At 56.8% G+C, this 23,184-nt stretch overlaps 1 long non-coding RNA gene across 1 annotated transcript; it reads right to left on the bottom strand.

Moving 5' to 3' along the window:
- Window positions 1–219: 219 nt before the first annotated feature.
- On the bottom strand, window positions 220–23,029 carry LOC137481820 (uncharacterized). The gene is made up of 4 exons (XR_011003703.1): window positions 21,680–23,029; window positions 2,375–2,541; window positions 1,581–1,821; window positions 220–478 (listed from the first exon to the last, which is right to left on the bottom strand). It is a non-coding gene; the product is annotated as an uncharacterized lncRNA (long non-coding RNA).
- Window positions 23,030–23,184: the final 155 nt, after the last annotated feature.

Raw genomic sequence — 23,184 nt, 5'->3', positions numbered from 1 at the left:
AGCATCCCCATGCCAAGCCTGGCAGGCACCTGCAGCCCCACCCCGCTGAAGAGCGGTTCGGTGTCTCTTCTTCCCCGTATGATTTTTGGCTGCAGTGGAGGTCTGGCACAGCCCCACCAGAGCAGCTGATGTTCAGGAGGGGTCTCCTCCTGCACCCCTCTCTCCTCTAAGAGCTCCACAGACAAGGGGTGCAGAGTCTCTCCCAGCCCCTCGCTCAGCCCTGCACCTTCCCCAGTGCTGATGGGACCCATGCCACGTCCTGATGGCTGCTTGATGCTCTCAGATGTCTGGAGAGATGGGTATTTCATAAGGTGTCCCCAGCCTGCAGGTGACCGTACTTGCAAAGAAGGTTTGGGTTTCTCTCCTGCAGCTGTCCAAGGCTCATTTCTTGCTCCATCTCTGTTGGTGTCTCACCCTTTCCTGGGACACGTGTGCCTGCCATTGAAATCTCCTACCCATCTTCTTCTGTCAACACCACCTAAGAAAGGGACAGATTGAAAATTTAGCAATGTGTCCTCTGTGTCAATAACTCCCCCTCGTCATCTCCTGGGTGGCACAGAGATCTGCTCAGCCATCTTCTCCCTGCTCTGCACGCAGACTTCCTCTCCACCCTCTTCCCGTTCACCTTCCCCTTCTGCCTGGAGTTTTCCACTGCTCACCCTTGTTCCCAGAGGGAGAGGTGACCCTTCCCAAAAGTCCTTGTCGTGTCACGCAGTGCCACAACCCCTGACACATCCCTGTGCCAGCCCCAAAACCACCTCTGTGCCAGGATGGCAGAGGCATCTCTGTTACACCCCTCAGCTTTCTGGGCTGACACAGGACAGACATCAGGATCTCTTCCTTTGGCATCACCTCCTGCCTCCAGTTCAGTCCCATTCTCTAGCTCAGTTCAGAATAGGATGAGGCGCCGTGGGTGGGGGAGTCTGGTTGGGTTTGGTTACTTATTCCCCCAAAAGGCAAGGCTAGGGAAGGGGTACGGCTGGCTCCACGATTACACCGTGGCGCGTTAATCAGCCGCATTAAAATTCCGAGACAGCTCCTGCCAAAGTGGCTGCGCGCCGTGCAAGGTGGCTGGGAAACGCCGGGAGCCGTGACAGGCAGGCGAAGGCAGACAAAGAGCTCGCTCCGTCACTCCGGGTCTGCTCCGGGAGGAGAAAACCAACACACACACACCCCCCTCTCCACATCACCACACAGCCCACGCCGCCCGGCCACTCGGATGCTACCAGAAAGCCCCAGGCGAGCACGCGTGCGATGGCCAGCGAGCCTGCCAGTGCTCCAGCACCATCCCAGGGGATGGCTAGGCTGGATGAGCATCCTGGCTGACCCCGTGGAGATGGGTGGTACCCGCCACGGGGGACTGGGATGTCACGGTGGAGGGCATCACCGGCTCTTCAGCCCCCGGCACCCCATCCCTGCCTGCCAGTGTCCCCGCGGGGGTGAACCCCCAGGGCGAGGGCCCCCCAGGCCGTGTCCCCCTCCGGAGTCCCTGCCAGCTGTAGTAATGCGTTTTGCCACAGGGTGCCACTATGGCAAAGCTGTAAGGCCGCCGAGCCCTCAGCCCCGTTGTGTAAGGATACCTGGCGTTCCTCACGCTACTCGTGGTTTCCTTCTACCCCTCCGTTCCCACCTCCCCTCATCCACCCCGCAAGGAAACTGCGGCAAGAGCTCCCCAAATATTCATCCGAAGGGGACAGTGCTACCGGGTGATCCTTGCACTGCAGGGCAGAGGAGGGGATGCTGCACCTGCTCTGAGGTGTCCTAAGAGTGGCACAGTGGACACTGACATGTCGTGATGGCATTGCTCTGTCTCCACCAGACCTGGCAGGGAGGAGAGATTTTGGAGGCTCTGTGGGACCTTGTACCATGGCAGTGAGGGGGATGCTGTGTAACGCAGATGTCCAGGAACAATACTCCAGCCATGCTCCTCTGCTGCATTTGGGGTGCTGGGCTTTGGGGAAGCAGCTCCCCGACAAAGGGGGTCTGGCTCCATTGCTAGGGAGCAAGAAAAGGGCCTGGCAAGGCTACAGCCACTCATCTCCTCCAGCTTTTCTCCAAGGATGGATCTGGCCAGCCCTGTCCTCCTGGAGCTGGGCCTGTGAACTGCCTGAGAGAAAGGGAGTGCTGCAGCTGGGGCATCCCATCCCATCCCATCCCATCCCATCCCATCCCATCCCATCCCATCCCAGACACACTGTAGGAGCGAGCGGGCTGGGTCCCACGCCCTGAGTTTCTCTTCCCCTGGCACACTCCAGTCCCTTCCCTGCCTCTCCCCAAGGAAGAGGATATGCCAGGGGGCAGCTCAGGCCTGCACCCACAGCAGCACCCTGAGAGCCCCACTCTGCAGCCACGCGAGGGGAATGGCACAGCTCACCTAGGAAACGCAGCTGATGAGAGCTATGCAGGATCAGGCCACGAACCTGAGAATTTTTAGGGTGAAAAGTGTTCTGCAAATGGCAGGCAGTGGGATCCTGCGTGCTGCATCCGCTGCGGGCGGAGAGAGAAAGAAGATTCTGTTCTTCCCTTGCTAATAAAGTCTGGCTGAAATGACACAGTATAATCAGTGTTTACCTGGGAGTTTACATATGGTTTGTTGTAATTATAGTTTCAATTCCTGCTTTTGCTTTTTTTTTTTATTTTTTTTTCCTAACATCTATTTTTCAATCAGTAAAAGTAAATACTATTTTCAGCCCAATGTAATTCTTCCACTCCCATGGCCACAAACACAGCGAGGAGAGCGATTCCATTTGCGCGCTGTGCAATTGAGCAGAGAGAGGAGCCCGGCGGCTGCGGAGCATCAGCGAAGCCACGGCCGAGCGGGGACCTGGGGACATGGGGACGAGCCTCCCCTCCCCACCACGAGTCCCCAGGGCGTCCACCCCACCTGGCAGGGCTACCTTTGCTGGTAAAAATCAGCACCAGGCCCAGACGTTGCTTCTTATCACATCGGCATCATTAAAATCCTAAAGCTGCCTGGTCGGAGGCAGTGGGGAAGGGATAAGAGCCATTAGGTGAAGCATCATTTATTTCAGGGCTGGCAAAGCTTTGTTCCAGCTTGGGGATTGAGTTGGCACTAAAAGCACTGCAATCCCCAAGATTTAATTTCCCCCCCCCCCCCCCCCACCAATTTTTATGTGTGTGATTTATAACAAATCAAGGATGCTGGTGTCAGGTCCCCTTCTTCACCCAACTATTGTCACACACACACACACATGCTGATTAAAACCACCCGGCCCCCGCCGGTTCCTCCTTGTCCATCCATCAGCCGCTCCGGGGACAAACTTAGACATCCCACTCCTCGCCCACACCTCCATCCGTGTGTGTTCTGACACCCTGGCTTTACACCAATATTGGACATTAATTTGGTGTGCACATGCCCACCTTTAAATATATATAAATAGGCGTATTTATTTATACCATGCACCTAAATCCCTGTAAAAGCAATTGGGAGCTTTGTCTCAAGGAGGGATTGGGCACTATTGGGATGCAGAACAAACACGTTGCCCTAGAGACACAGGGAGTGTTTCTGCCTCGGCCACTCCAGTTGAATATTTGCCGGTTCAGGCACGGTTTGAACTCGGTGCCAAGGCAGAGCCGCTGCCGGAGGCCGGTGGGCAGCTGGGCAATGCTGTCAAGAAGGGGACTGGGAAGGGACCCTTCTCCTGCCCAGACGGTCTCAGCCCCTCAGGGGAACCGAGCAGCCCTGCCTGCACCCCATCCTCATCATCCTCATTTGGGGGTTAAAAACAGGCGATGAGGATGCTTCTCCCAGAGCTCTGTCTTTGGCCTCCACTCTCCCACATGTCCTGCTCCCCACCAGGGGAATTACTGGGGTTTTTACCACCTTGAGAAAGGGCTTTTTTCACCCTGGATGTGCATACTTCCCCTGTGAATATCCCTGGGAGCAAAGGGGAATGTTTCAGAGAGGGTTTTGGAAGGGGTCCTTGCCCCCAAGGCCCAGCAGGGCAGGCAGGGAGTTGGGGCTGGGGCTGTGTGGGAGCAGAGCACCCCACAGCAGCCGGGGCTCCCTGGGCCTTTGGAGTGCGACTGCACCAAAAAACGCCCGTCCCAAATCATGGGCAGTTTGCCCACATTTAATTCAAGAGGTGCTGAGTTTGGGTTTTCCAAAATAAGAGGAAGAAGAGGGAATATTCACTGAGTCAAGAAAAGCATCCCTCTCCCACCACTGTCTGACACTGAAAAGAAAATTAAAACCCAAGCAGTTTTTTAAAAATACAATAAAATTTTTTTTTATTTCTCACAAAAAAAAAAAAAAGCTCTTCTCACCAATCCCAAACATGAATATATTTTCTTAGTATATTTCTTAAAAGTCTACCACATTCAACCTTTTTCCCCCCAAATTAGGAATGAGCTGGTTTAAACTCTCACCCAAAATATTTATTGCAAGGAACAAAGATATTGGAATTGTCTCCAGTGTTGGATTTCAATTCTTCCTTTCAGGCTTTTATCTTTTCAATCCAAATTTCAGTGACAATAATCCGATTTTGATTGACATTAAAATTATTTATTGTCACATTGTAGCTGTTTAATAAATTGTGCCTGCTTTATTTTTTGGCTTATAAATACTGTATCTTTACTACCTTGGTACTTAATTCAAGGGAAGAAACCACTTCTGAAAGCAGGCAGCAATAGTCTTAGCTCAGGCAAGATATAAAAATGCCTTTTTTACATACATGAACCCGAGGAAAGACCCGATTCCACCTTTTTACTAATTTATATATTTTAAGTCTCTCTGGTTTATACTATTTTACTTTATTTTCCAATGGTAAAACATGCTTCTGTGAGCTACGTGTAAAACGAAGATTATTTTAATCTCCTTTCAGATACAGAATAATTATTTGTCAGGGACATTTAAAAAAATCAAGAAAACAATTCATTACACTTTCATGATCTAGATTTGAGAGATTTTTCACCATTCTGGGAGTCAGTTCATAAAAATAAAAGGCAAAAAAAACAAAGCCAGGCGACATCCATTTCAGAGTGCCATTTAAATCTGGGTCACGTTGCAAATTATTTTCTTTTTTTTTTTTTTTTTAATTTCCACAAATTACTGAAAGTTAAAAGAACCATCATTTTACTATTAAAAAAAGACAGAGAGAAAGAGAGAGAGAGAATTAAAAAATAACATGGAAAAATGTATCTCTTGTAGAATAAACCTAAAGCGGCTCCTTTGCAGAAATATTTCCCTGAATGAAAAATTTCAAGCCTGTGTCCCACATATTTTTTTTTTTAGCAGGGGGCCCTGCCTTTTTGAGCTGGATGCCAGGGGGGTGCCAAGGGGTGCTGGAGGATGGCAGTACCCCAGGGATGTTCTAGGGACACAGCATCTCATTCTCCTGCCTGCAGCGGGCAGAGGAGGCTGTTTGCCCACTGTCTGAATGCCCTGGAAACCTGTCTGGGGGGAGCCTGGCGGCAGATAAAGGAGGGATCTGCCAGGGGAGAGCGGGTTTGTTCCCTGTGACTGTGAGAGTCGGGGTGGAGGGGCCAGGACCCCAGCTGGGCTCGGGGGAGCAAGGGAGGGATGCAGGGCAAGGCAGGGAGCAAGGATGCTCTGCAGGATTCAGCCTTGGGGATCTCCTGTGCTCACTTCCCGATGCACAGACACAGTTCCACCCACCAAAACGATCCCAAAGCCCAAATCTACACTTTAAATCTACATGGGTTTGGTTCCATTCCGTAACTGATGCTGCTATTTCAGGGCAGTGTTGGGGTCCCGTGGAGAGCCCCCAGGGAAAGGCGAGGCCTTTCCCACAGGGACACGGGGTGGCCTTGGGGACACAGACTGTCACCCAGTGCCAGAAGGACAGTGGGGCTGCCCTGGGTCTCCCTGCTGATCTTCTGTGCTGCCTCTCCCAGTGCCAGGCGGCCGCAATGGTTCTGGCAGCCACATTTGTTTACGGGCTGAATGTGTATTAAAATGGTTCATTATTTTCCTGACTGGCAGGTTTCCAGGGTCTGTGCTAGTTAATAATTGCTGCCAATTAAACCTTTGCAAAATATGCATTGCAGGGACGGGGATGGGGGGAAACAACACGCGAGGATTTCTTCCGAGCCCACGGATGGCTCGTGCTGCTGCCGAGGAGCCCCGTGGTGGCTTGGGGACGCGGCGTTGTATCGCCGCTCGCCGTGGGAACCTTCCGGGGATGGGGCAGCTCAGCCCCCCGAGATGGGGATCCTTGCAGGGCTGTCACTTAAAAGGGATTTGTCTCTTTATGGGGCAAAATTTGCAGCTGGTGGAGGGAACAGAGTAGGATCCACCCCAGTGGCCCCCTTGACCTCGCAGGAACCAGCCTGCCCATCCCAAGCGCTGACCTGCCCACTCACCCTGTGGATGGGTGCTCCCGCGGTGGGCAGCCAGGGCTTGGGGCATTGCCCCAACCCCAGGCATCCCACTGCAGCTTCAAGGTTTCTTTTCAAAGGACAGCTCCCTCTTTTCCTGTCTTTCCACTTGTTCCCTTCTGCTGCGGGAACACCCTCCGTCTCTGCAGGCCAGCAGAGCATCGCCTCTGAATTCCACCCTGATCCCACTCCGAATCCAGCTCCAGGCACAGTCTGGAAATAAAGCTTTTCTCAGGGGTGAAAAACAAGCAAACCCCCATGTTCCAAAACCCACCTGGGGCTGGGTCTGCCCAGCTCCTTCCACCTGTGACCTCGAGTGTCTTTTACAAGCCATAAAGATGTGAGCACATTTCCCGACCACCGATTGAAAAGCAGCCAAAGAACAGGAATAAAGAATCATTATTTAGTGAATGCTCGCCCCACTCTTTGAAGCTGGGAAGCTCGGCAGAAAGGCTGGGTGTTCAGGCAGGCTGTGGCTATGGGAAGGCTGGGGGGAATGTTTCTCAGATGCTAAAATCGCTCGGAGAGATGCGGAAGCGGGACTGCGTTCGTGGGAAGGACGGCTGACGGGGAACCGCTGCCTTTCAGAAAGGCAAATAATCGCAGCCTAGGTTAGCTCTTCTGTCGAGAGAATAATTGTGCTTCTAAAGGCTCTGATATGATGAGCAGCACTGCTTTGAAATAGAAATAAATACATAAATAAATCAGAGATCTTGGACTGATTAAGGCAATTGCTTCCCTTGCTTTTGCAACCCCTTTGGGTCCTGGTTCCCAGAGCCAATTACATATTTAAAAAGTTTCTCTCTGGAAAAAAAAAAGAGGACTTGCAACTCTAAAATAAAGTTTCTTTGTGGTTGCCTAATGAACAGCAAGGGCCAGGACAGTTTACAGTTATTAATTGGTTTTAAATTGCTCCAGCTCTGTCTTGAACCATCTTTTTGAGCTGGCCACAATATATCTGTGCCCTCCTGACTGCCCCACATGGGGTCAGGGCATGCTGGGCACCGCTGGTCCGGGCCCCTTTGTGTGGAGGAGCAGCCAGCTCACCTCCCCAGTGGCCTCTCCTCCTCCTCCACCCCATGGTCGGTCCTACAAAAGCCCCCCAGGATCTGCCAAGCTCCCACTGCCTCACACAGGGTGCAGCCGATGGGGAGACAAGCCAGGGAGATGCTGAGGGTGCTCAGCCATTACTTTTCCAAATGAATTCACAATTTCTCCAGATCTCTGCTCTCTCTTGTGTGACTACGAGGGAGATTTGCTTTGCCACCCACTCCCCACTTTATCCCCCACCCTGGCACACTGCAAACCCCTTCTTGCCACCCAAACCTCAGCTTATTTCTGGGCTCCACATGGCCACGACATGTGGGAGCTCGGCAGCCAGCATGAGCCCAGCGACTGCCTAAGCTTCTCTTGGCACACCACACCTCACACCACCGAGCACCTCCAGGCACTGAGCAGGCAGAGAAAAGGCTCTTTCTTCACCCAAAAAACTCCCAGGGGGCTTAATTCCACAAACAGCTTCCTTGCCATAAGGATAGGTGAAATAAATCCTTCTCCCAGCCCAGGGAAGTGCAGAAACGTCACCCCTAAAGGGAGGATGGGCTTGAGCCATGGGCCTCCTTGAATGTCTTCTCCCTGTAAACATGCATTATTGATAGCAGAAATTATGCTGGATTGGATTTGGGATGTAAGGAAACGCTGGAGAATATTGATATTTTCCCGAGTTGCTTCCAAACCTATTCTTGGGTTTGAACGTGTTGCGTGTGTCATCTCCAATGAACAGTTTTGAGCTTTAATTCAAAAAATAGCATGATGTTTATAATACTATATAAGGTTTTCTCCTGGCTGTACGCACGGGATTATATATGTGTCGGTGTGTGGGTGCGGATGTGTGTGCAGGGATGTAATGAGACAAACAACTCAATCTGGAGCCGGTGGGGAGGAGGAGCTGCACACGCAGCCCTGAGCAGCGGCTGGTTCCCTTTGGTACCAATTCGGTTTCTTTTCTACCAGCAGTCAGAGTTGTCTGAACAAACACGTTATCACCGGGACCGAGCCGTAGATAAACAGGCGATGATGTTGTAGGTGCAGGAATACACCTGGGGGTGCGTGGGGAGGTTTATTCTCCAGCTGTTGAATGCTGGAGATGGGCTGGTGCATGACAAGATGCCAGACGCTTTTCAGCACATCAAATCCACATCTCAGCACTCTGCACGGCGCGGAGAGGAAACAGTAATTAAGCGACGGGACTTACACCACTTCCTCGCTGCATCCCTTTCAGCCCGGTGCACGTGTGTGCCGGCGGGCCCCACTATTCCAGGTGCAGCCTCACCCCTTCTTAAACACAGTCTTGATAGGGTTTTTTAGAACAGATGAATTATTCAGCAGAAAAAGTGTTTCCCCTGTTCCGGGATTTTCCTGCTAACACCTTATTGGTCATTTCTGTTGGTCCCTGCCCAGTTCTACTGGTTTTATAAAATGCTCTGGAATAATACTGGGAATAGCAGCGTGTGGGAAGGAGAAAGGTTTTTATCTGCATGGGGTCTTCCATCTCCAGCTCTGTTTCTATGGATATCTGAGTGGAGTTTATATTTATCTCTCCCATTTGAGCTGTGTGTGCAACTTTGGAGGAGAAGGAGGAGGCCAAGAGCAGAGCTGCCCTGCTGCTTGCTCTGCTGAACCCTGACTCCTTTTGGTCAGCGGTGAGAGCATCACCTAGGTGGTCAAAATCAACCAAAATGCCACTAAGGCAAGGGGAAGCTGCAGAAATACTTGAGCTAGAGCTTAACACGGCAGCAGGCACTGTGTCCAGCAGGGAAGTGGCCCCTCTGCCACCCCCAGACACCGGTCAGGGATGGCAGGGCAGGAGCATCACTCTTAGTCCCCAGTTGCTGGTCCCCAGTCCCTCATGCAGCTGCCCTGTAAATGGCCAAATTTCCTGGGAGCAAGGGATTTTCCATCTGTCACAGTGTCCTTTGCTGTCAGGAGAGAAGTCGGCACAGCCCTGGTGCCGGGGGGAGCGTGCCGGGTGCCGGAGCAGGTAGGAGTGGGAAGGCGAGCACATGACTCGGCCTGGCCCCGGCGCACCAGCTCCCAGAGCATTACCATGATGGCTCCATCATTAATTGATCAATCACTGGATGACAGTTAATTAAGTAGAAAATAAAGCTGCTCTGCCCAGCCTGGCATTAGTAGGCAGCGGCATTAAGATTTCTTGAGTACAAGGGGGAAATTAAAAAACAAAGGCACAGCTGGAGGAATAACCCCATCACCGGTGGCTGGGGTAGCAGCCTGGCACGATGTTCCCTGGGTCAGGATATGCAGGCAGCCCCTGCACAGCAGCGATGGCCGGTTCATGGCTTCTCCCCTTCCCAAGAAACTGGATCTCACCTGCTGCCCTCCAGGCAAAACCCCCATTATCCCCGTGCCCCTTTCTCCACAGCTCTGGTGCTGCTGCCCAGGCACTGGCCACTGGCCACCAGACCCTCACCAGCACACAGATCTGCAAAGGGGCTTTTCCTCTCAATCCTGCTTTCTCATCTCTCAGTCCTGCCTTGTGAGCTAACCCACAGGCAGGGTGGGGAAAGAGAAAGCCAGATAGAAAGCATCCTCCTGCCCCCCGTCTTATGTGCCCGGGATTGTCTTGATATGAAAAATTATGGTTTTTGTTAAAAACTATTACTAATGAGGCGTCTTTCCTGCCCTTAATTGTTGCCAAGGCGATGACCCCAGCCAGCCATCTTTAATTAACTTAGACTAGATCTCCTGAAATGAGTTCCTCGGGTAAATTGCTCACCACAGCTTTCAGGCACGGAGCTGTGTTTGCCAAGGCCACCCGCTCCAGCACGCTGCCACAGCCACCAGCAGAGGTGATGGCACAGGCTGCTGTCCTCACCTCTGCCTCTCCTTGCCACCGTTTGGCAATCCTAAGGCAAATCGATAAAAACTCAGAGTAATATGGGAGTGACTGATGCCTGACCACAGGGGATGGGGTTGAACGTGGGCTTCTCCATAAAATGGGAATTCACCCTGGCTGCTGGCTTCTCCCATCTCAGGGGCTGTGGGACCGGCCGCATGGTGGCTGGCACCTCTCCAAGTGAAAATCACATTTCCTGCCTGACAGATAACGTCGGTCAAGAGAATGCCAAGGACGATTCCTGAAAATGCCATAATTGTTTTAATCTGATGGCGGATAAAAGATAATGATGCTAACAATATTTAAACGTAATTATAGTTTCCTGCGGCTGTTGGGCTCTCTGAATCCTCTCCACTCAAGTGGCTTTGTTTACGAGCAGCTCCAATAAGGCAGGGCCCACTTTCCTCCTCTTCACACCTGCACCTCCATCAAGGCAGAGGGTGGACACATGCCAGGGGGCTGGATCTCCTCAGGGACTGGCACTGGCCAGCTCTGCAGCCCCTCCAGGTTCTCCTGTTTTGGGCCCACCATCATCCATCCTCTCTCTCCTGAGATGTGATGCCTGTCTTGGTAAAGGGGTGGGGATACTTTGACCGTGGTGACCACCGAAAGAGAAGAATCTGTGGGGAGTTTTAGGGACAGGTGGTAGAAGTAAATCCCCCCCATAAGGGTGGGGCAGGCATATGGCGGCTTGTTTCTGCCAGTCACCCATGTAAGGGCTGTGGCCCCCTATAGCCCCCAGATCCCATCCTCAATTCCTCTCCAAAGTGAACTCCCCAGCATCAACATAAAGCAACAAAGCAGGACAAAGGCAATTTCTAGGAATGGTTTGCTGATGATAAACAAATAAAAAGCACCAGAGGTGGATGTCTAGGGGCTTGCAATCTGCAGAAGAAGAGAATGAAGAAGACAGTGGTATGAACCCCCACAATGAAGATCCTCCTACACTGGATACTGTTACCATCATCTCACAGAAAATCTCCCAGTCTTATGGGGGCCCGGATGCCCTGGTGGCCCCGATAGCAGGAGGACAGGCTGCAAAACAGCTTGATCGAGTGCACAGAAACAGGCAGTGAGAAAAGATGGGATTTAGGCGAGGCTTTTCAGAAGAAGTTAAATATGAAATGGCTATTTCAGTAGCTGTAGTTTAGCCTCCTGTGTGAATCGGTCTTTGTAAATAGGAATGGAGGATAGCCAACTTCCCCAAAAGGGCTCTACGGGGGGTCCGGAAAACCACAACGTCCTGAGTTTAATGGGGAAAACAGATAGAAATGGTAACAAAGAATGGGGAGAAACAGCAATAAACCTGATTGTTTGGTAAATAAGGCTGAGCCTGTTGCTGAGAAGGGAAGTTTGAAAAGCAGCTGGGGAATGAATAACCGGTTAAAAGTTAGGAGACAAAGTGGCATAACAAACCCGAGGGGTTCCCAGCTCAGAGCAGTCAGTGCTGGAGCCCCCACAGCAGACCGGAGTACGAGCCTTCAGAAGTGCCAGGGAGGAGGGAGGAAGTAGCAACAGGACAATATTCACTGCTGCTCCAACGTAAAATCTGGCACTGTGTAGAGGGCTATGGAAAGGAACTCATCGTGCTAATGAACTTGGCCTTCAAGTGGAGGAGGAATTCAGTGTTGAGCACAGAGAAAATAAATCCATTACCTACATGTCAAGGAAACAGCTACATCCATGGAGGAAGAGCACTCCAAGACATGGAGTGAAAAGATTAGCCTGGGCACTCGCAAGAGCCAAAAGGCACATTGCATGTCAGGAATGACTCAGGATAGACCAGAGAAGAGGGTGAGGAGCAGGCTCACCCTGTGCCACATGGGTCTCTGCTTCATTGAGGGCATCCAACAGGGGCTGGGGAGGCAGCAGGGCAGGGGGAGGAGGTATCTTGGAGTTGTGCAATAGCTGCTGTATGGGGAGGAATTAAATAGAGTCCAGCCTGCAGAAAGAGGGGCTTGGATGCTCCAGCTGGATGCCTGGCACAGGAAGCTGCTTTGGCAGCCACCTGGGGTGCTGCAACCACCAAAAGTTTGGAGGGGTTGGAAAAGTAATTAGGGAGAGCAAGAGAGCTGCCTGGCTGCTGGAAAGGCAATGAATGAGCTGGGGCTGAGGGCTCTACAGAAAGTAGGTCAGGAGCAGACAAGAAATTGTCCCCTCCCTGTCACTGTCCTGTGCCCTGGCCTGGCCTGGGACACCTCTGGGGAGGGAGGGAATCGTCTCCAGAGCTGACATTGGTTTGGGAGTGGCCCGGGGTCCTCCACTTGTCCCTGGAGCATCTCTACCCTCCAGAGCCAGGCATGAACCTCGGGAGGAGACCTCTTTCCTATAGCACCAGGAAGGATCTCCTCCCTCCCAAAATGCACCTCCAGGTTTCCCAGCGTCTCGCTCCCACCCCACCGGGACGGATTGTCACCAGTTTCCCTGTTCTCCGTAGAAATCCACGCGAGACACACAGGAACAGCTCTCTACACGACACACATCACAACGATGAGTGCCCACCCTTTTCGCCCCTGCAGGACCTAGACGCCATTGATGGGAATGGGTCCCGGGGAAGTCCGGCCCCTGCTTTCTCCCGGCCCCGCAGCCCACGGCCACAGCCACGAACCCGTGACCGTGGCCACGCGTGGCCGGTGCAGCGCGTCTCCACAGGCTCGGCGCAGCCCCGATGGGGCGCGTAGACATCTGTAACCAAACTCCGGCTCCGGCAAAGGCAGGGCTGCCCGGCCAGGCGGAAAATTAACACTGACATTGAGTTTAATTAAACAAAACAACCAGGCTGCGAGCTGGAGCGGGGACGTGGCAGCAGCTGGAGGAGCCGGGCTGGGCGCGGCTCGGGACCTACACCCGCCGCCGCCCCGCCGGGACGAGCCGCCGTCGGCCTCTCGCAGCCCGGCATGGCTCGGGAAACCGAAGCTGGATGGGCGGCCCGGCTTCCCCGCCGACACTGCCGGCCAGGGCCGGGAAACCGCATTGTCCTGCCCCGTTTTGCCCGTGTCTTTACAAAAAGACGGGCGGGGCGCAGCGCGACGGCGGAGGCCCACGCGTGTCCCTGCCCCTCCGTGGAGCAGGACGGGTGCCCGGCGGTCTGAGGTGCGGAGGGGAGGCGAGGGACGCTCCAAGGGGCGGATTTCGTTGAGTGGGATTTGGGGAGATGCTGACCGACTGACAGCCATCCCATCATCGGCTGCGGCCCCACGCCTGTCCCCGGCCCTAAACACAAGAGGTGGGAAACGGTCTGATCCGGGCAGGGAGACCCCGGCAGAGCCTTTCCCGGCCAGCTGCTCCCCGGCGGGCACCAGTCGCACCAGTATCACCAGTGGCACTGGCGCTCCGCACCAGCGGAGCTCCGGGCAGCGCCGGCAGAGGGGACGCCGTGCCCGAAGGGGCCGTGGTTTTTCGGCTCCGAGATTGGTCGTACGAGGCAGAGCCGTCCTGCCCGTTGCCCTCTGCCCGCCGCCCGCCGCCCACCGCCGCTCGCCCCTCAAATTTCTCCGCGGAAGAGCTGAAAATAGCGCGCAGCCCAGCGCAAGGCGAGCGTGGGGCGGCCTCCTCCGGCCCCCCGACAGCCGCAGCGCTGGTGTCCGGTGTTTGGGGCTGTTTCTGTCTGAACCCCTCACAGCTCTCTGCCCCACTCCGGGAGCTCCTGCAGCATCAAAGACCTTCGTGTTCTATCCAGCTCTCTGCGTTCGGGTCCTGGAAGCTGAGGGCTGATCCTTTTGCCGTCGGCCTCCTCCTCCCAGCTCCCAGTCCATAGCTTTAGGGCTTTTAGTCTGGTCATTTTATTTTATTTTATTTCACTTTCTTTCTTTTTCTTTTTTTTTTTTCTTTTTTTTTTTTTTTCTGGGGGGGAGGGAGGGCGTGTGAAATGTCGGCTTTGAAGGATATTTGTAATAACATAACCAGCAAAATGAATGTCATATTTTTGCTCCAATGAATTGGATTTCCTGAAATATTGTCTCCGTAATGATGCCTTTAGGCTCCTCTGGATTAGATAACTCTCCAACCACATCAAGAAGGCTAATTATCCCAAAGCCACTTTCCCGGCGTTTCCACATCTATTTCACACACCTATGTATATCTATATTCAGAGACGCGGTACTCTCGCGGCACAGCCGGGGCTGCCGCTCTGCAGGGCCGCTCCCGGGAGGGGACAGGCCCCCCGCGCCCACCGCCCGCCGCGTCCCCGCGCCCGGGGGAGCCCCGTCGAGCAGCCGTGACGACACCAAGCCCGACCGCCCCGCCAGCCAATCCGCGAGCCCCGAGCGCACCCGTCAGCCCGCGCTGACCAATGAGGGGCGGGCGGCGCGCCCCGGCGGGATCCCCTCGACGGCGCGAGGCTCCCGGGGGGCGCTCCGGGACCCCCCCGCCCCGCCGGCCGCTCTGGGGTCCATCTCCCGGCGCGGGGAGCGGGGACACCCGCGGGGCCCTGCAGGGCCGGGGCAGCGCCAGGTGCCGCGGTTGTCCCGTGGGGTTGGGTCACGCTGTCACAAGTGCGGGTGTGGCAGGGGGCGAGACCCTCACAGAGGGGTGGAGGAGCGAGGAGTAGAGCCGCAAACAAAGGACGAGCGGTTGTCCCGGTCCCAGCGAAACCCCCAACGCTCCGGGGGCGCGGACAAGGCCACCCCTGCACACCTGCTGGAGGAGCCGAGGCAGCCCACGCGTGGGTGCCTCCGCCGCCTCCCACCCCCCTGCCCCGCCCGGCGCGGCTCTCTGTCCCGGCTCTTTGCTTGGGCCGGGGAGTCTGTACTTCGGGATTATTCAGCTCCTGCAAGTTTTTTGTTAGGCGGCCCTGAAAGGCCTCAAAGGCTGGGAACACCATTCTAATTACGGGGAAGCACAGCTTATTTAGAAGATAAAAAGAGACTTGTAGTCTCATAACAGCTTCTTATATCCGTCAAATAAGGATCTCTAATGACGGGGTGAGAGCCAGTGAATGCCTAAAACAAACTAAAAAAAAGGAGTGAAAATAAAGCAGCCAGGGGCTTAAGATATATTAAATTACCCTGATTAGGAATTTAGGCCGTGGCTCGAGTCTGCTGGAGAGGCTGGCGAGGGGGGGGGGACGGAAAGTGCTGCTATTCATTTCTGGGGAGAGGGGTCAGTAGGTCGGAGGAGTTCACAGGGCCTGGCTCTATTCTTATGCTAACAGAGAATACAAGCGCTGGCCTGGAAAATAGAAATGAATTTGCAATAATCCGAGCCCCTCTGTTTGCAAGGCGAGCGGCTCTATAGCTAATTGCAGCCCGGCCTCCCCCGCCTCGCTGCGGACAGTTGTAACGATGCATGGGAGATTAGAGCCCGAGGGGCTTGGGGGGGTGGATTTAAGCCTTCTCCCCCCTCCCTTCCCTCTGCCCAACGGTGAAATATTCCGGGGCAGGCGCTGGTGTTTGGGCTGGCTCTGCTCGGAGGGAGCGGGGCCAGGCAACTTCTTGAACTTCCCCGAAGCCGCGCAGGGGAGCGGCCGACGGGCAGAGCGGTGTGCCGGGGGGTGGGGAGGGGGGGTCGGCTCTGCGCGGCCCCGGGGCCGGCGGGGGCGGGAGAGGGGGAAGGCAGCGTAGGTCCCGGAGACGGGGGGGACCCCCATTGAGCTGCCGGTGACAAGCAGTAAATCGGGGAAGAATAGCGCATGGAAACGCGCCGTCGGGGCCGCTGGCCGGCCCTACAGCTGCCGGCCCGTCTCGCCGCCGTGAGAGCCACCGTCTCCTCGGTGGCATTCCCGGCTCCCGCCCCATACATCAACGCCTCCCGCCCCGCACCCGAGGAGTCCCTCCCCGCAACAGGGGGGTCCCACCCGCACTCCGCGGGGTTCCGCCGCCCCCCGCCCCGAGCCCGTCCCGTCGGCTGCTCGGCGGACTCGGCGGCCCCAGACTGTTTCAGGACCCTGGACAGGGGCGGGGCCGCCGTCGGGGCGCGGCGCCGCCGGGTCCCCTCGCATCCTCCGGCCACGTCGCGACGGCCCGAGGGAGGAGTGGTCCTCCCTGGTCCGGCCCGATCTTGAGCTCTCGCCTCCTTTTCCCTACGTTACCGGGCTGGGATCACCCGCCGCAGCGGCCGTCAAGCCTCGGGGCCATACTGTGGGGACGGGCCGTGGTTTGGCACCGGTCGAAACCCACTCCAACACAAACACACCCGCCAGTGCGCGGAAATCGTGGGTAGGGGACGCCAGTGCAGCCGAGGGGCTGTTTAATGACTATCGAGCGGCTCGGTCAGCCTCCGCCCTCGTCGGCGTGAGAGCTGCTCCCGGTGATGGGGACGGTGTGGACTCCCCGCCGTGCCCCGACGGTGAAACGGGGTGGCAGCGACCCGGGGTCGCCCTGCCCGGTCCTAGCGACAAAGAGCCGGCCCTGCTGCCAGAAATACAGCCCTCTTTCGTTAAACGCATTCCCCTCCTCCTCCCCGCCTGTGGCTGGCCCCAAAGCCGGAGCCAGAGATGCCCCGGGTGAGGGCTGTGCCCGGGCTAGGAGGCACAAGACGGTGACAGCCCTGGACCGAGACCGCGACCGGCTCCGCAGAGCCCGGCCGGACCCTGAGCCCCACACAGCCCTGGCAGCAATCCTGCCGAGCGCTGCCAACTTTGCCCGGCAGCTCAGGGCTGTCCCTGCCGTCCTGATCCTGGAGGAATCGGGCACAGGGGGATGGAGAGCCGGTTCGGGGGCTGTTATGGGCCGGGGCCGGGGTTGCCGGGGCCGGCCCAGCGGCCGCAGGTCTCAAGGTCTCCATAAATCACTTTTTCAGACTCTTGGAATTCTCTCACTCAAGACTGAAATTAAAAGGATGTTTTCTGTAAGTGGCACACGCCGGACAGAGACATCCCCGCTCGGCATTGTCTGTGCTACGGGGCTTCTCCCAGAACCTTCGCCTAACACTTTTGTCGTTTTAAAAGGCAAAACCTCCGAATTTTATCCAGAGTCCTCTTCTGAAAGGCTGCTTAAGCTTATGAAAATTATATTTCAGGTTTATTTAAAAAAAAAAAAAACCCAACCCCCAAACTTAAAAAACCCTACTACACACAAAACAAACTATACACATAATAATAATAATAATAATAATAATAATAATAATAATAATATTACCAAAACATCGGTGTTTCTAATTTCCAATTGCATACATAGTCGCTGAAAAAAGAGGCGGCATTATTTGTAATCATAATCTATTAACTGAGTTTGGGAGGAATTTTTAGCAGAAGAAAATTCATTACGGGGCTGCTCTGTGAATTTTCGCTCTCCCGAGGACATACGGGCAAAGGATATACTCGGGGTTTTAAAAATTATGTTAGAAAACAAATTCGCCGGCGCTTTTATCTCCTCTGTGGTGGGACACGGAGATGAGCCAGGGCGATTTAATTTCTCAACGCCTGCCGGAGTTTGGGTTCTCCCCTCCCCAAAACATTGCCCGGTCCGTCCCCACGTCCTCTCCCCGCCTTGTCATTCCCGGCCAGAAATAAACCACCGGGGCAGAGAAAAGCTGGCTTATTTGCTAGAATAAAAATCGAGGTTATTTACAAGATTTTAAAAAAAATTATCATGTTTATTTGGAGGAGTGAAAAGTGTGTTTCTTTGCAAGAATAAAAATCGGGTGTACTTGCGAGACCAAAAAGCCGATTTCTTTGCAGAGGGAGGAGCCGCTGCTCTGGGAGGTGTGGGACGGGGGGCTGTTTCATGTCTCGGGGGCCCGCAGAAGAAAGGGGGTGCCTTCCCCGCCGAGTGCCCCCTAAATGGGGCGGGGGTTCATTCCCAGCCCGGGGTCCCCCCGGGCTGCGAGCAGCCGCTGCCAGGGGCGCCGGGGGCCCGCACCGAGCCCCGCACCCGCGGCGCCGGGACACTTCCTCGCTCTCTCCCCGCAGATGTGCGAGGAATTTAGGGAGGAGGGAGGCACACACAAAGGTGGCCGAGAGTGCCCTCCTTTTCCCGCTGAGGTTGAATTGCCACTCGGATGCGTTTTCCTCGCTCCGCGGCCCGTCGCACACTGTTCGCCTGCCCTCCTCGCAAGGACGTGAGAGCTGTTCCCTCTTCAACGAAAACCCGGAGAGGTGACGGCGGGGCCCTCTGCGGTGCCACCCTCGCCGCAGGACGGCCGGCACGGAGGGGAAGCCCGGCCGGGAGGGATCCCCCATCTCATCCCTTTCCCCGCACCCCCCTGGCCGTGGGTACTGTGCTCGCCCGTGGGAGAAATGCTCCCGAAGGGTGCCCGGGATGTGTGCGAGCACCCTTCGCTCTGGTGCACACACGCGTGTGCGGGACACGCACATACACCCCCCGGGTGGTAAGCCGCCGGTGTGACACACCCACCCGAGTGGGCACACGCGTACGGCGCGGGGATGCAGCACGCGTGTGCGGGCACGCACGGGGCGGCACTCGCAGAGGTCGCGGACACAGCCGTGTCCACAGACGGACACAGACCCCAGGTTCGCATCCGTCCTTTGCAAACGCACTCCCGCAGGGCGCACCCCGGCCGCTCCCCCGCTCCGGCAGCCGTGGGGATCTCCTACCCAGGGTACCCATTCCCCTGCACCTTCCCTCCCCAAATTCGGCGGCTTTGTCACTCCCTTTCCCCACTCCACCCAAGCCACTCAATTAAGGGCGGTGGCGGGAGCGGGTCTGCAAGAGGCGGCGGCTGAGGGCTCCCCGCCCGCTTCCTTCCCTGCACAAGGTGAAAAAACACGAAAAAGGTGAAAACACAGAAAGAGCCCCAAAACCAGCCGCTTCCCGAGGTTTGGCTTTATTTATCCCTGCTTATCCTTGTGCCCTGCAGCCCCGGGCAGGCTGGACGAGCCGGGTGCCCGGCGGGACAGCCCCGGTGTTGGCTCGGCGGGCCGTGGGGTGCGAGGGGGTAATGGGGTCCCACTGCCCGCGGCGGGGGGCGCGGGGAGCCGCAGGTGCTGCTGGCGGGAGAGACCCGCAATGGCTGTTTGGGTGTTGCATTAAAGCACGCTGCAGTGCGCACACTGCGGCCCCTCCCCCCACAATCTGCCTGTATGCTAATGACATGCAAAGAGACTCATTTGCATGTTTATCTCTGTCAATGGGCAAGCGTGGCGGGCGCGGTAATACGTTTCCCACCGTGGCGTGGAGACCTCCCCCCACCCGCGCCCCTCACCGCCCTGCCGGGCCGGGGAGGGTCGGGCAGGGCTCTGCTCCGGCCCCACCGCCCAGCCCTGGCACCAAGGCAGGTACTGCCACAAAATGGCTGCCAGGGGGGCCGGCAGCCTCCCGAGCACCCACCTCTGCCCCCCAGCAGTCCCCGGCCCCTCCGCGCCCCCACCCCGCAAACCCACCTCCGGATTTTGTGCTTAAGCAGCCAATCGGGGGCGCGGTACCCTTCCCCCCTCCGTCCCTCCTTTCTCCCTTCATCCCTTCTTTCTCCCTCCATCCCTCCTTTTCCATCCTCCATTCCTTCTTCTTCCCCTCCATCCCTCATTTTCCACCCTACATTCCTCCTTCTCCCACTCTATATTCTTCCTTCTCTCGTCTTTATCCCACCTCTATCCCTCCTTTTACAACCATCATCCCTCCTTTTCTACCCTTCATCCCTCCTTTTTCACCCTCCATTTCTTTTTTACCCTTTATCCTTCCTTCTCCCCCTCCATCCTTCCATCTTTCCTTCTCCCCTTCCATCCCTCCATCCTCTCCTTCAACTCTCCATCCCTTTTTCACCTCCATCCCTCCTTTCCGCTCACTTTGTCCCGCTTTCCCCAGACCCAGAGCCCAGTCTTCACTGTTTCCACGAGCAGGGATATTTTTGATTTCCCACCGACCGGGGGAAAGTCTTTTCCCTCCTTCCAAGGGGTTCCGACTCTTGCCCGGGTGCTGAGCCCCCGGCAATTTGTGACCTCTGTGGGTCCGCCGGCACCGCGTGAAGTCGCCGGTGGGTGCAGAGCCGCGGGTGGGTGCCCCGGAGGAGCTCGCCCCTGGTTCCTCTGCTGAGGGGGCGAGAGGTGTCCACAGGCACGAGTGGGGAGAAGCAGCCGTGCGTACATTCACGCGTGCGGGCCCACGGAAGGGACGGACATTGGAGGCACTGGTGAGAGTGCGGGTTTTTGAAATAACCACCAAAAAAAAAAAAGGCGCGGCCTCTCCCACGGCGCCGGGGTGCGCCCACGCCGCTGTTTCCAAACACGCACGTGGGAGAGAAGAGCTCTGTTTTGCGGAGCGGGGAGTGCTCCGTCCCCGCTCTCCGAGCGAGGATACGGCCACCCCAGCCCATCCTCGGCGGGGATGCGGCACAGCGCGACCTCCCCACACCCCACGAGGCGTTGGGAGCGGGGGGAAACCCGGGGGCGGCTCCCGACTGCAATGCAATACAGCGTTATATGCGCTCCATTCCGTACATATATAAAGAACACGTATATCCTTATGTTCTGCTATCATTTATGGCGCCTTATTATACTACACGATGCTGCGTGACGCGATGCGACGTGACAGCCCTCGGCCCTCGGCACGGCACGGCCCCGCCGGTGTCCCCGGGCCGCGGGGCCGCCCCGCCCCGGGGCGCCGGTGAAGGGCGCCCGCGTCGCTGCGCTGGGCTCGAGGACAGATTTCGGGGGATCCCCTCCTGTCTCCCCACCCGTTATCCCTCCTCCTCCCTGTCCCTTCTCAGCCTCTTATCTCCTCCTTTCCTTGCTCACTTCCCCGGTGAAGGTGTGTTCGCTCCTTCCATCCGCTATCTCTATTTCAGCCCCGGGAAGTGGAGGGGCATGTGTGTTTATCCTCCTCTCCTTCACCCGAAATTGTCTTAGAAAAAAATTAAATCAGACGAAAACCTAAATCTGCCAGAGGCCCCCAGACTCGCCCCGTCCCGACCAGTTTATCCCAGCACTACCCAACCGCAGGTAGGGGGAAGGGGTTTATTTGTGGGGTCAGTCAGCACCTCCCTCTGTCACGCTATGGCCTCTCCTGCCCATGCCATCACACCTGTGCAGAGGAAGGTGTGACCCAGCTGGGATGGTGCCGCTGACCCTCGGCGAAGACTTTGCCCCGAAGCCCCGTCCCGGAGGGCAGCGGGTCCGGGGGTGTCGGTACTCGGGAGCCCTGGGGGTGCCGGCCGTCAAAGGCCCCCCAACTCCGCGGTCCGCTCCCCGGGTGGGTGTTCCCCTCTCGAGGGGGGCGGAGAGAGGCAGGCCGGGGCAGAGGCAGGTTTGGGAAGGCCACCTCCCCTGGCTTTCCGACTGTCCCCGCCAGGCAGTGTCCCCGCCGCACCCCGGCCGGGGGTGGGTCCGCACGCTCGGGGGAGGTCGGCTCGCGGCTCCTCATCAGCGTGCCCGAGGCAGGGCTGGTTTTGCCAGGAGTATGTGGGAACCCCTACAGAGAGACACCCTCCCATCACACCCCAAAACCTGCTGTGTCATCACGCCCCGAAGCAGAGGCAGCCCCCCAAAAGCGAATGGGGGGTGTGTTCCCTTACCTGACCGCTAGCCCCGGGGAGCCACGCAGAGCGGGGGTTCTGTATTCGGCTCGCGTTCTCCTGCCGTGTCCCGCAGCAGAAACTTCCCCCGGCCGGGGCCGGGGTCGGTGCGGGTGAGCCGGGCTGTGCCGGGGGGACCCCGCGGCCGGGGAGAGCCGCACACCCCGGGCCGTGTTTATATGTAGAAAGAAGGGTAATTTGAGTGCTTATACCAAGAACCAGGGTTGTTAAGTTTGCAGGCAGACAGCTAAACGGTGCCAAGAGCGGGCAGGGAGGGGGGTGCGGGGGGGAGGCTGGGGGTGTGTAAGAAATAAAGAGCAATTGTCAGAAGCGAACAAAAGGCGGAGGATGGAAAGGAGCTGGGAATCCCAGGGCAGAGCCCCTCGGCGTGGACTTGAACTTGGGCTTTGACACCGTCTGCCAGGCGGAGAGCGGCTTCGGGCCGGGCGAGGCGGGCTGCGGGGGGAGTGACAACAGCCCCGGCAACGCAGAGAGGGGGCATTTCCCCCTCCAAACACCCACCTTGGACGCGGCGGGGGGGCACTCTGCTTCAGAATGCGACTGATCCGGGGAATAACCCAGACGGGCTGAGACCCGACGGGCTCAGCGCACCTCCCGGTGCAGAGCGGGGCGGCGGCGGGGGGACCCCGTCGGGGCTGGCCGGGGCCAGACGGTCGGGGGGGCCGCCCGGTTCTCACAGTCTGCGCCCGAGCCTGGATTCTCTGCACGTCCCGGCCGGTCCCCCCTTTGCTACTATTCAGCACTTAATTGAACATTAATGGCAGCTGGGGATGAGGTCATTGGAGCCGGCTTTTCTCACACATTTTTCATGCAAATCCGCTAAACTCTAAACAAATTTGAATAAAACCCCCTTTGTGCAGGCCCTCCATGGTGTTTTTCCACGGGCCGCTCCGCCTGTCTCCGCACACTTCATCCGGGGAGGGGGGAGCAGCGGGGAGATGAGGGGGTGTGGGGGGGTCTCTGCTCGGGCCTGGAGCGGCAGGCAGACCCAAAGAGGCTGTGTCCTCTGCCAGGCTCTCAAGCCCACATTGCCCCCAGGATGCCCACTGCACCAGCAGGGCCCTGCACTGTGCCATCATCTCCACTTGCAGCCCTCCCTACAGCACCAGTTCCCCCAGTAATATCCATTACCAACACCAGTTCCCCCGTAACACCTCCATAGCACCAGTCTGCCCCCAGTAGCATCAGTTCTCCTCCAGCTCACGCTAATCCCCTGCTGCAAAACCAGCCCCTCAACCACCATCAGCCCCCCAGCAACCCAAATTCCTCCCACTACCACCAGTGTCTCCACCCAGCACCCCTTGCTGCACTTGGCAATCATTGCCTCTCTGTAAGGTGGTTTTTGGGTGCTCAGGGCTGCAGACCCCCCCGGCCCCCCTGCTCCGCAGCCCCCGCGCAGCCCCCATTAGCATCCCTGCGCCCGGCCCCCTGCCCAGCCTTGAACTTGGCCATGCCGGGCTGCGCTCCTTCTGCCTGCCTGGGCT

Source organism: Anomalospiza imberbis, chromosome 13 (genome assembly GCF_031753505.1).
Source record: "Anomalospiza imberbis isolate Cuckoo-Finch-1a 21T00152 chromosome 13, ASM3175350v1, whole genome shotgun sequence".
Taxonomy (NCBI): Eukaryota; Metazoa; Chordata; class Aves; order Passeriformes; family Viduidae; genus Anomalospiza; species Anomalospiza imberbis.
Note: the sequence above shows the minus strand (reverse complement) of the source record. Positions and strands in the feature narration are given on the sequence as shown.